The 12,152-nt window shown below is 43.1% G+C and overlaps 1 protein-coding gene across 4 annotated transcripts in view; it reads right to left on the bottom strand.

Annotated features, from left to right (window-relative positions):
* Nucleotides 1-12,152, bottom strand: part of LOC309652441 (steryl-sulfatase-like) — a 344,513-nt gene that overhangs the window by 278,948 nt on the left and 53,413 nt on the right. The gene's annotated exons all lie outside the window — the stretch shown is intronic.

The raw sequence follows: 12,152 nt of genomic DNA, 5'->3' as shown, positions 1-12,152 counted from the left end.
GCCGTAAGTTATCACGTAAATGATTCTTTCTGTTAAGTTAGAGAGTAATTCTTCAGTTCTGTGCTAGATTCCTGACCAGTTTATAATTAGGAACGAGTTGACAAAACTACCAGAAAGCGTACATGCAAGTTTCTTTGTACATAATGACGCTTTTTCTATCCAAGCTCCAATTTGGAATATAACATTAAAATACTTTGAACTCTGAATTTTCCTCCATCTACCAATATTCCTGCATGCTGTGGTAAACCTTTAATATTGGGGTTTGGTTATTTCATCATTACCTACAAGACCTTTTTTTCTGACATCATTTAGAAACAGTACAGTGTTTAAAATGAACATTTATGAATTCAACCAATAGGGAAAACTGTAAATTCAGCCCTTCCCCTGCCTGAAAGTGCTCATAAGACAGATCCTCTTGACCGAATTGTCAGAACATAAGCAGTATTCTCCGAACCTCCACTTCCCCGTTCTGCCTGAATCCTTAGAGTTTGCTCATGTCATGGAAATACTTGAGGACCCTGCCAACAGAAGTCATATACGCATGCAGACGTGACTTGAGAGCAGCGTGCTTATTTTTCTGAATAAAAATGCAACTCCCGAGGAATGCAGAAAAATCCATCAGCAGCTCTTAAAAATGTGTTTCCTTTACATGAAAATGGATTACAGGAGGAGAAGATCAATTTGCCTGCCCAACGCACACAAATGAATTACCTCCTCTGATAACCACTGCATCTGCACGATAGATCAAATAACAAGTAAATTCACAGCAATGTGCTTCAGCCTAACTGTGGTTAGCTCTTCAACTTAGAATTTATATTTTGTTCAACGGAGGGACACCCCTGCCTTTTATTTAATGCTTTTTGGATCCTAGAGTTCAATGTTTGTTTGCAATGGAAAAGAAAAGCTTTAACGATTGAGAAATGGGACAAGATCTTGTTATCATAGAGTTAGGATGAAACATTTGAAATAGCCTTTCTTATAGGTCAAAAATGATGGACCACCAGCAATGCCCCATATCTCTAATGGGTGTCACAGCCTAAACTAGCAACCATGAAGTTAGGGGCAGGAGTACACTGGGTCTAGCCTCAGCTGTAACACATGACCTGTGCGATTTTGGAGAAACTTCCGAAATCCTCAGTGTCAATTTTCTCATCAAACAGGAGGGCTAAGAATATTGTGTTCTACAGAGAGGTTGAGAGCCAACGAGGGCTGCAAGGGCAAAATGGCGGATGCATCTCATACGATACATCAATGATCTCTGAACACCACTTACATTTCCAATGAGGAAATCTTTACAATCTATTAACCCACTTGGACAAAGACAGACAGAGAGCAGACAAGAGCAGAATGAGGAAATTCCACAGGTTTTTGGACAATGGCAACTCCATGTTGGAGGAAGCGTCCAAAAGAGGCAGGAACCTGAGCGTGTGTCAAGGAAGACGGGATGTGAGATGGGGTGAGCCACTCTGCCCCCCCACAGAGCCATGGGCCTCCTCACGTGTGGGTCCCAATTCTCTGCAAGACAGGATTCCTCTCTGCGGGACGTGGATGGCCTCAGACCACAGGTAATGACACCTGGAGGGCACGGATACGACAGCCAGCCAGCCAACAAGCTGTACCTACAAGTAAGCAGCGGAACTGGCTCAGTGTGGCACAGCCTCCCTTTTGACTATGAACAGAAGCTAAGAACCAGGACACGTTTGAAAGGAATCTCTAACAGAAAGGACTAGGACAAAAGGACCAAAAAAAAAACAAAGCCAACCATCGGCCAACTAACCAATCAACCGAGGATGCTTTGCAAAAAGTGCATCTAGAGAACAAATGAGAACTTTTGGAAATGCGTCGTATGTTAGACGATTCAGCAGAATGCTGGGAAGATGGGGTTGAGGACAGGTCAAAGGAAGATGGAGCGAAGAGGCCAAGTGATGGACGGACCACAGGGGACAGAAGATATGAAAATGGGGATATCAACGAGCAGGGGTCCAGCATTCAGCCAGTGGATATTCCAGAGGAGGGGAGAAAGACAAAGCATGTGGGGGATAAATTACCCAGAATGCAAACGAGACATCGATTCAGAAGCAAAGGACACGGATCTCCACGTTGAACAGATGTCCAAATGGTAAGTGAAAACAGACCGTTTCATGGAATCTTCGGACACTGAGGACAAACAAAACATCCCAAAGCACGTGGTGGGTGGCTGGGGGAGGATAAATGGGTTTCATCTAAAAAAAAAAAAAAATAAGACCCAGAATGGCTTTGGTCTTTGAATAGCCACAGCAAAGCAATGGCTGCAAACTCCAGAGGGAAAATCATTTCCGAACTAGAGTTTTAAACCAGCCAAACCACGGGGGCCAGAGCTTGCACTGGCCCAGGAATAGAGCCCATCGCGGGCCAAGTATTTGCAGTTCAGGCGGACGGTCTCTGCTTCCACGGAACCTGCGACCCAGGGTGGGGAGATGGGGAGAGAGCCTTCATGCCCAGACGACCACATTTCTGGTTGTTGCTCTCTCATCATGAACAAGATCCCCAGAGAAGAACAACGAACGGGAGGCAGACATCATGTTGAGCTTGGGGGAACAGCGAAGCACGGTTACCAATACCTGCAACAATTCAATCCCTGGTCCTCCTCTTTCTCACCGTCAAAAGAGGATAGTGGTAGCTGAGCAGTCAAAATCACGCTCGACTTGCAACGTAATGCACCTGGATGAAAGCTACAAAGCTACCTCTGAAATCCTGACACCCACCCCTCGTTACTGTGCTCACCTGGAGGACCACAGAGTTCCCAAGACTCTATGTTATGGGAAAAATGGTCCAAAATCTGGTATTTCTTCTCCGTTTATCTGTGCAATCTGGCCACCAGACATGTTCAAGCCCAGCAGCGTTACCTGCAGCAACATGCAACAAAGACTCTGCGCCGGAGAAGAATCCAGAGTGGAAAACAAGGCGGGGGCCACAAAGTAATTCAAAGGAAATATGTGATTATGAACCATGATCTGAGAACGGAGAAGGGTATCATAAGCAACTGGCTAAGAAGGAGAGGGATGGCAAGGAGGAAGGCGCCGTCAACATCCTAATTAAAAAATGTCAAGCGATGAACGAGGAAACCATGATAAATTCATATCCACGTGAAAAATGTCCAGCCTCCTTAGGGATCAAGAATTAAAAGGAAAACAGAGGGAAAATGCTGTTTGTAATCTATCAATGTGGCAAATACAACGACAGGATGAGGCTGAATCTTGGAAAACGGGGACTCCTGCTCGTGGGTTATGTTATTGCACATATGCTCCCTGGACGCTTGGGAGCATATGTGAGGATGAATATAGTCTCAACAGTTTTACACTCTCTGAATTGGTGTTTGCGTTTCTAGGAATTCCGTTTTCTGTGAAAATATCAAGAGACCCACACAACACACGTGTCCTTTGTCAATATATTCCTACCAACCTTAGAAATTTGTGAAGCCAGGAGAGTTGGGGAAAGGTTCAATAAATGACATAATAGCATATTATGCAGCCCTTAAAATTCTTGATTTTCGCAGACTATTATTTTGTCACGAAGAAAAACTTCAGGGTATAATTTTAGGGTGGAAAAGGCAAAATCTGACAGGAACTAAAGGCAGCAAGATCGCAAATAAAACAAGTTCATATTTATGTATGGATGGATATGTATGTTTTCTGTGTCTGTGTGTATAGACATGCATACACAAAACTGAAAAGAAAGATGACAGAACTTTGTCATTAGTTCTGGGGGAGCAGTATTTACACGATGCTTTATACCTTCTTGTATATATGTATCGAATGGTCTACTTATCTTTGTAATCAGGAAAGAAAAAGAACCTGCAAAGTACAATTTAATCATACTGTCTTTCTGACGCTGGAGACATTGTCGTAGTAAATGCCCCAAACTCCTCAAATATGATAATCTGTACAAATGGGCATAAAAAGGAAAATGACCCTGGGCTCCCAGTTGGCCTGAAAGACCCTAATTGAGAAAACTTCAATTTGTTAAAGAATGATGTTCTGTCAAATACTGTGCGTCTGGCCCTTGTCATAGAATCAAAAAAAAAAAAAAAAAAGATTCCCTTTTTAAGTTCTTATTCCTTTAGCACAAGCACATAATAAATGGGGAATAAATACTTGTTACAGAGAATTGAATTAACACAGATTTCTAATCTCTACAGTTTTCCCCTCATGATAGAAAGCTCTGATTATTATAGTGCAGAATTTGAAGACACAACAGCAAACATACCCTAGGTCTAAAGCCTTGGGTTTGCTGCACCTTCAGAACCCTCATCCATGGTAAAGCTCGATTTCTTTATCCCAGCCTCTTTTTCGGTAGGTTTAGCTGGAAAAAGGAAAATGACCCCCACGGTATCTGATGAAAAGAGAGACATAAAAGGTAGAGTGATTATTTCAAATTGAGAGCCCTGTGGATTTGCAAGGAGCAAATAAACACCATGATGGCGGTGGGCACGACTTCAGGGGTCCGTCCTGGCCAGGGACACGGCCAGCCCACAGCCTGAGGAGGGCTCGGATTCCCCATCTCAAAGGTCTTGTCTGTTCTTACATTATAGCATCGGCGGATCAATGTCCATGAAACCCACAATGGGACGGAAAGCATCTAAATCAGTGTTCCAAGACAAATGCACCAAACCTCCAGGGCGGTGCCCCAAAGCAGTGCAGGACCGCCCCCCAAAATACACACAAGCAATAAAATACCAGTCATGGGATCCCCCCAATACACACAAGCCACAAAGAGCCAGCCACTTGGGGGACCCCCAGATACACAAAGAACCAGCCACTCATGGGTAGATCATTATTGAGAAGCATGCAGTGGGAAGAGGAGTATGGATATGATAAGAGGACATCCATCCTTCCCAGAGCACAGCCAGAAAGGAGACAGGATGTCAAGTGAAATTGTTCCTACAGGGAAAGAACCTGATGGCTTTTCTTTGTAGTGATCACAGTGACACATTTAACTCTAACTCTGCAAAAAAAAAAAAAGAAAAGAAAAGAAAAACAAAACAGTCTGGGTGTGCGTGAGAGAGAGAGAAAGAGAGAGGCTAAGAAAAAACACAAAGCGGGTTTGGGATTTCATGTTGAGAACATTCTTAAAGGAGTATCTTCGCTGTTGACGCATCATTTCACCGCAAACATGCCCCTTGGAGAACATTCTCAACACGGAATCCACAAGGGTGCCGAAGCAGAAACGACTATGTATAAACACAGGTCTGTGTGTGTGTGTCTGAGACCACTATACGGTTTTTATGTATGGCTGCATTCAAACTGTAGGTGGCAAAGCAAACTACATGTTGAATGACAGCTTCCACGGTGGGGCGGCTTAGGGGGAGATGAGGGGAAAAGGGGCAAAATGGTTGGAAAATGAGAGTCCAAGAGGGGCTGTGCTATGGGCGGGTGTGTGTGATGGGCAGCACGATTACTGGGACTTGAGTTCGTGGGGGGTGTGAACCCAGGGAAGCTCCCACTCCCAGACTCAGAGCTGGGGAAAGGTGTGAACCACGGCACTAGGCATCCACTTTGTTGTAGGAGGCTCATTCTCATCACTAAAGAAACACCCCAAATGCATCATGTCTCCTCCCTCTGTCCCTCGCCCATCCTTTCCCACTTGACCCAACAAATGCCCAAAGACCACAGAGGAAGCTGGAAACTCACTTCATTGCTTTTAGGATGCAGCCTGGTCCCATCCCACTCCTTCTGCCTCTCGAAATAAAACTGTCACGAGAGTAATTACACTAATAAGGTTGGGAAAGCTGCAGCCTTCTTTTTTTATGTCACAGACATTGTAAGGTGATTCGAGATTTCAGAGTCTAAGGTTACTGTGTAGAATTTCAAAGTTTCCTACAAGCCCGATACAAAATTTTCTGAAGGGAATTACATCTTAGCTACTGAATGCTTTCCAATATTATGAAAGAGTTACAGCAAAAAAATAGTACTTAAATGATATTTTCAAATTATTGAGAAGGAAACTAGAGAATGGGGACTAAACCAATTCTTCACATTGCTAATGAAGATGACTTACAATAATATCTGAAATAAACTAAAGACCAGTAGTTTTTTTAAAATCACGGAACGTTACAAAGTTCTCTAACACTTCAAATGTGTGGTTTCTGAATAGGAAACCAAAATTACTTTTAGTTACCAGTATGATGTTCAGTATTATTAAATGTGCTTAACAAACTTATCTTCTGGATTTGTATGATAATGTCTCCAAAAGTGAGGACGTTATTAGGCAATTTCCTATTTCTAACAAATAGAATTGTCCTTGAAAGATATATTCTGGAGTCGATGTTTTTTGGCTGATGCTTATTTTAAAAAGCAAAACCCGCAAGTAACTAAGTAAGGAAATGACATCTACTCATTACTGGAAATGTACATTAGCTATGCATTTGATCAACCCCACCCTGAATATTAGACTGTAGCAATAAATAAACTTGAAACATAACTAGAAACAACTAGCTCTGCATTCATCTGGTATGAAATGTTACACAATTCAAAGCAACTCAGCAAACCCCCTCAGGCTATGGAAACAAACTGCAAAAAAACAAACAACTAGAGACTAATGTACAGTTAACAAAACTTTCAAATTCAAGGAAAGAACCTAGATTTCAAGTCATGAAAGCAGGGGATTAGGAAAACATAAATTGGTAAATCTCCATTAGGTCTTCAAACCCAGAGTTGATTTTAATACAAAGAGAGAAATAAAGTAGTATAGTTTAAAGCAATATAGAGATATACTTAAGGCAGTACAGAGATACAAAGAAGTACAATGGTGTAGGTTAAAGCAGTAGTATACCAACCACTCATCAGCAATTGATTATAATTTTAAAATTCAAAGACTGTACTCCTAAAATTATAAAAATCTAACTACAGACATTTTATGACTGCCTTCCAACACTTTATACAGAAACACAAAGAATTATAAGCTGTTGTATAGATTATTTCCTGATTGACTTCAAATAAGATCGTATTTTATACTTGAAACAATACAGTAGACTATCTTTCCGTACAACTCACCCCTAAAATGGAAAGTTTAACATGAGCTTCATATAGGAAAAAAAATCAAAATAAACAGGGCACCTGACATGCAGTATAAATATTGGAACTGCTACACTTCAATGATTGTTAGTAAGATGAGTAAAATACATGCAGTGGAATATGGCAGGAAATTCCTGTACCTTAGTTTAAAATTTTGTTTCAGTCTATACAGAAAAAAGTACTTGCTTATGCCAGGAATCAGATACTTTTGCTCCTCTCCGGAATCCCAGGTCGGCGAGTGGGAGACAATCTTTCACAGGTATGAGGTTTCATCACTTTTGGCCAAGAGGAAGACTGAGAAATCCCACAGAAGAGATAAAGATCATTTTTTACATTGTGTAAGTTAGAAGCCAAATCACATCAGAAAGACTTTTTTTTTTTGCATGTAACTTTCTTGGGTGACTGAAATCCAAAGAATATCATTTAATATCAGTATTAATATAGCAGAGGAACCATTTTTTTCATTCATGTATTCAACAATTATTTACTAAACATGTACAAGGCGCCCTGCATTGCTGGGCTACCGTAGGGAGAGTCGTATGTTTCCTGTACTCATAGAGCTTACAAAGCAACTGCAAAAACAGACAGGATTCAGATCAGTACTGGACAGAGAATACATCCACAATGGTATGAAACTGTCAACGGGACCAGAGCGTGTGGAGCACGGTGTGGGCCTCACTAGCTGGAGGCCCAGTGCAAGGAGAGGCTGACTTGTGTGGAGGCCCAGAGGAGGAAGAAAACAAAGCAAGGGTGAGGCAGATGCAAGAAGGGCCTGAGGGACACGGAGGGTGCTAGGAGCCCTATAATAGAGGCCTTTCCAGCCGTGGTTCTGGAATTCCACCTTCCTTCCGATGGAAAGCCGCTGGAGAGCTCTAGCAGGGCCAGAGGCAGGATCAGACCTGGGTGTTGAGAAGGTGCCTCTGGCTCCCGGTGGTGGGAGAGGCCTTGATGGATGCAGACTGATCACCAGAGGCCAGTGTGCTGCACACATGGGAGATGAAGCCGGCTCAGCCCAAGGTGTGCCACATCCAGCTGGAGAAACAAGAGACAGCAAAGAAGCCGATGCAAGGGGCCTTTGGGGTTTTTACATTCGACAGCTTCGCGTTATCAATGCAATCTCTTCCCAGACAATCCATGAGGCTTTTTGTTGTTGTGAATCCTTGTGGCTCGACAGCAGTGCCGCTAAAGAAAGCATGGGTACGACACAGGGGAGGCCACAGACAGACCTCGCTCGTTTTTATGTAAATAACTGAACAGGCTCCAGCCTCACTGTTGTCCTCGCTTAGAAGACAGAACAGGTGGGGAAATCAGGGGCCACTGTTTTTACTTATAAATCCTCTGTCCATAAGAAGGTCCACTAGAGATGACTATCAGCGTGGGTCTGCTACAAGTGGGTGGAACAAACTGAGACCACTCCCCACACCCCGGGGCCCAAGGAGGTTCTCAGGAGCAGCCAGCGGAGCCCTCGGGGTTCCAACAGGAACGGTTTGCCAAGCACTGAATATCGGGTTGAACATTCTCAATGTCTTCCCTGGAATGGACGTCAAGGTAGCAAACTAAGCATTTGGCTGCATTGTGTCTGTAATGTCTTCTTATAAATGGAACACCTTGTTCCTTGAGTCTTTTCACACGCTATCTTTCTTTTTTTTTTTATATTGAGGTATATAGTTGATTCACAATGCTGTGTGAGTTTCAAGTGTACAGCAAAGTGATTCAGTGATACATTATATACATTCTTTTTCAGATTCTTTTCCATTACAGGTTAGTGCAAGATATTGAATATAGTTCCCTGTGCTCTACAGCAGGTCCTTGTTGTTTACCTATTTTATATGTAGTAGTGTGTATCTGTTCATCGCAACCTCCTAATTTATCCCTCCCCCAACCCCTTCCCCTCTGGTAACCATACGTTTGTTTTCTATGCCTGCGAGTCCATTTCTGTTTTGTAAATAAGTCTGTCTGTATCATTTCTTTAGGTGCCACAAAGAAGTGATATTTGTCTCTTTTTTCACATGCCCTCTTTCAAAACGCTGAACAAAAGCATTGCTCTCGATTCTGAAGGCAGGCAGCGCTTGCCAGGGAGGACGCCAATGGGCTTTGTGAGTCTGGCACTCACGCAAAGATCCACAGACCCACAGCACCGGAGTTAACCGTGCTGCGGGAAATCACGCGAAGACAAACACAGAAGGCAAGGTACCAGAACCCTCTCCCCATAAATCCCGACACGACCCCCTCACCTGTATTCAGGGCGGAGCCCGCTGTCACGTGAAGCCTGTCCTCAGGTCAGAGACAGCAGGAGCTGGGAAGGTTTGGAAGGGGGCATGGGAACTGTCACGGACACACTCTGAATGCACCTCTTGGCAAGAACCTACCGTGTGCTCAACGGTATGTAAAGAAGCTACATGGAAAGGCAAGACGACAGCCTCCACAGTTACTGTGTAACTAGCGCGTACAAAGGGATGGATTCGTCATCTTTAGAGCCACGGGGATGACACTGTGCCGCGTACAACCTACAGCCACACCATAGGGCGATCCACCAAAAGGGAACCAGAACATGGAGGGCCCCGTGGTCAGCAGAGGCTCCCTGGAGGCAGGGACACACAACATATACCTCTAATGACTGGCCCTGTACAAAATTTTAAAGACAAAAATCAATGGAACTAAGCCACCTCTTCAAACAGGAGAAGCAAAATAAAACTTCATACGTATTTCTCCCAAAAAACGTTTTTTGGAAACTACTCAACCTTACAAAATAGTCGAAAGAATAAAAACAAACCCAGGTATACTCCTTCACTTGGGTCGGCTAACTGTTGACATGTTGCCACACTTGCTTGCTTGCTTTCTGTCTCTATGTGTACACATGTGTGTATACACACAGAGGTACCTAGGCATACATCATACATTTCTTCTACATCAGAAGATTTTAAAAGAACAAGGCATGTACTCGTATTTGTGTATCCTGACGTTTCAGAGGGAGCTGCACACAGGATGGCGCTTCACCCCCTAAGTAGTTTGGCCTGGGTCTCCTAGAGTAAGGATGGTTTCCCCCCCCCCCCGCCCCCCGACCTCGCTACCATGGAAACTATGAAGAGTAACACTGATTCCATCAACAAACCTCCCACACAGTCCCCAAATAATTGTACCACCTGGGTCTTTTTTCCAATCCAGGATCCAGTCGAGATCCAGATACCCTTATGTTTCTTGGTCTTTTGAAATTTGGAACCATTCCTTCACTCCCAACCTTTCTTGGTTTTGCATGACGCTGACTTTTGGGGGAAGAATCCAGGTTCAAGTGTCTTAGACAATGTACTACGTTCTGTATTTGTCTATTTCCTCGTGTACAGATTCAGGTTGCACCTTTCTGGCAGGGATATTATACCGGTTTTTTGGTGCCCTTCTCGTTACCTCCTAGGAGGAGGTACGTGACAGCATTGGGGGTCTCTTGGTTAATTAAGAGTACAGCCCGCAGATTGCTCTATTTTATGTCCCAATTTACTTCTTAACGAACCTTCTCTCCGTCATTTTCTCTGAGACACACAAAATAGTCACTGTAACTTTTTTGTTTGGGATTACCTTGACCCCCAGATGTGCTTATTATCATGGGTAAATTTGCTGCCATAAAATACTCTTAATTAAGGATTTGCAGTCCACTTGAGGAACGTTTTTATCATCATCAAAGGATTAAAAAAAAAATGACTGACTATCCTAGTAGATATTTGAGTAGAGTGAGGAACAGACTGCTGGCAGGTCCCGTCAAAGAAAATGGCATCTCATAAAAAGCAGGTTTCCTCCTGTTTTCTTTTTTTAGTTCATAAGAAACCTTTAACATCCCTAAACCTTTTTTTTTTTTTTTGGATGGGAACAAATTAGAAATACCAGAAACAAGATCAAAGTATTTCCTTGATTATCATTAAAGTCTTCATCCACTTAAGGAAAGGCAAAGTTTTATATATAAGAACCCCAAACTCCAGATGGTGAAGTACATTAAAATACCCTGTGAGGGCGCCTGTATGCTGGTAAGATACAATGGATACTGTTATCAGGCATTTAGGAACAGATATTTTAGTCCCCACTGAAAGACTCTCCCTTTGCATCGACTGTTAAAAAAGGATAATGCATGCTGTATTAATTTATCATGAATGAATCATGACTCTTTTTCAGCCGCCTCCTTTCAATTAGCTACTGACTCTGTCCATTTTTTCCTGAGCTCTTCTAGCTGGGTCCAAAGAATGTCAATCTCCCTCTAGACTAAAACAACCCCAAAAATATATTACTCGAAGCATTTCCCTGCAGTATACAGTCGTCTTGCAGAGGAATAAAAATAAGACTCTACTTAGCAGGTGCTTAAGGCTTTGAAAGCTGGGTCACAAATCAAAGCCAGCTCCTGCATTAACAAGAACTTTAGAAAATATTCTTTAAAACCTCCATAAGTTTGTTTCTGAAAGAGAAAAGGAACACACGATCCTTTTGAAGAACAAATTACAGAAATCACAATAGAAAATGAATCTCTTAAGCTGCTCAGCGTTAAGTGTGGACACAAGCCACGGCTCTAAGCCGCTGTGGATGTTTGCTCCAGGATGAGAACCCTGTGCTGCTGGGTTTAAATTTAACAGAAAAAAAAAAAAAAATCCTAAAAGGTGATTGTCTTTTTCCTCTCCTTAATATGTATTCTAACTCTAATCCCTCAAAGTAAAAGACCATTGAACACTCTAAGAAGAAAGAGAAGATTAAGTTAAATCTCTTGTTGTATGGGTCAGGGTTTCTCCACGTGGCACCCGTGACGCTTGAGGCTAGGGTAACACTCGGTTGTGTGCTGTCTGTGTATTGCGGGATGGTTGAACAGCATCCCTGGCTTCCACCCCCTGGATGCCAGGAGCCAAGCTCCTCCAAAGTTATGAGACCCAAAATGCCTCCAGAATTTGTCAACCTCCCCCTGGAGGGCAAAACCGCCCTGCGGCGGGAGAAGGGCTGCCGTCGGTAACCCCAGAGTCCCAAGCTGCATTGTGAAGATGGTTACATCTGTCTGCACCCCATCACCTTGGCTCGCAGGATTATCCAGGTACTTATCCTACTTCTCCCAAACAAAGGGCATCCTTTACTTTT

The sequence above is a fragment of the Balaenoptera physalus genome (genome assembly GCF_965194825.1).
Source record: "Balaenoptera physalus genome assembly, chromosome: X".
Lineage (NCBI taxonomy): Eukaryota > Metazoa > Chordata > Mammalia > Artiodactyla > Balaenopteridae > Balaenoptera > Balaenoptera physalus.
This window is presented reverse-complemented; position numbering and strand designations above follow the sequence as displayed.